Source organism: Alligator sinensis, unplaced genomic scaffold (genome assembly GCF_000455745.1).
Source record: "Alligator sinensis unplaced genomic scaffold, ASM45574v1 scaffold472_2, whole genome shotgun sequence".
NCBI lineage: Eukaryota > Metazoa > Chordata > Crocodylia > Alligatoridae > Alligator > Alligator sinensis.
Window position 1 is genome coordinate 1,350,916 of NW_005842378.1, and position 1,759 is coordinate 1,352,674.

The window sequence follows — 1,759 nt, forward strand, 5'->3', positions numbered from 1 at the left end:
CTTTTTACAATAATTTATGCTTTGTGTGATAATTCAGTCATTTCAGTCCAGATCAAAGTTGAGCAGACTATAAACCAAAAACCATAGTTATTATAACTGATAGGACTAGACTTTTAAATAATGTTTCTTTCATTTACAATATATATGCTCCTCTTTTTCTTCACTCTCAATATCAGGTGCAATAGCAGAGTTGTCATTTTCATTATTTGGGAAAACCTAGACCAGTGATTCTCTACCATTTAGGGCCAGGACAACCCACAACTTTTTTGAATGTGGTGTTACCTCTGGTAGAGAATCACTGTTGTGCTGCCTCAGTGCTTCTCAATTGGGTAATGCTGTTTCCAGATAAAGCTGCATACCTTCTGCATAGTAAGACCAGGGAAGGCTGTGACATGCACACACTCCTGATTTATTAGGGTTCTCCAATATGCCTAAAGCAGGCTGGAGAGCTGGCTCATGCTTCTCTGAGTGACCTTGCACAGTGTCTCCTGGAAACAGAAGCATGCAGGGCAGATAGAAGTGTCCCAGAGACTTTCCCAGAGAAGTATGGGGGTGGGAGGGTGAATCAGGAAGGGCTGCAATACAAACCAGCTCCCCCGCCTACTTTGTAGTCATCAGAGAATCCTAATGCAAGATGAGCATGCACACATGCCGCAGCCTTGTGCACAGAGGCTGGTTTTTCCTGGCCTTTGTGGCACCTCAGCTGAAGATCACTGAAGTAGACACTACCACCCCTCTTGGGCCTACGGAAAATTCCACCTGTGGTGTACACATTGGGTGCCTATATACGTGCAGTGAGGCTGCTCTGATGTGCTGTAATTGCAGCGTGTTAGATTAACTGAGTTTACTGGAATGTGGTAAATTACCGCACTCTAGCAGACCCCAATGTCTTGTGTATCAGCATCCCTGTGCTGAAAAATGCTGGTGGCGTGCTCTAACTAAAGCTCAAGTGCCCTCATTGCCATTTTTCAGTGCAGGGACAGTGATACAAGAGACACTTCTGGCATTTTAATTAGAGCAGCTCTCAGAGCCTCTCTAATTAAAAGTTCCCCTCCCCCCCTCCCAGAGCTTGTGTGTAAATGCCCATTCTTTCTAAAGCTACCAAAGAACTTGTAAGTTACAGAAATGGCTCAATCATCTTTTCTCCACAGACCAATTATTCTGTCTCAGGTCCATGAACTAGGCATCTGTTAAAAGCAAACCTCTTTCTCAATGTAAAACTACAATGAAGGCAACAAGAATTATAATAATTTTAATTTAGAATGAGTAATTTATCAAGGAATCTAGACCAGGATGTCAGAAGTAGAGGTATACATTCAACTGTAATGTAACAAGTGTACAAAATGCTAATACAACTTTTTCTGAACAGAACAAACAAGCAGAATTATGTTTTTACTACCCAACAAAAGATATGCCAATTGAAATAAAGGGAAAAAGCCTCTTCATGTATTTGCCTCTAGCCACAGCTTGAAAAACAGACTGTACTAATGGCTTATTCCAAAGAAAGAAACCAAAGAATGGCAGAGGACTTGCTCCACAGCCACTATGCAAGGTCTTGGGCTGCAGTACACTCAGAGGAATCTGTTCCTTCCCTACATGGGGAAAAGAGAATGGCCAGCATTATTTATGAACTGAATATATGTATATCACTGAACTGAGCCCTAAACCTAAACACAGAGGTGTAAAGAGTAGTTCTTAAATGCACTGAAGTTACCCACTTTATGTGCAGGCTCCTCCAAATCCAAACACCCTTTCTTTT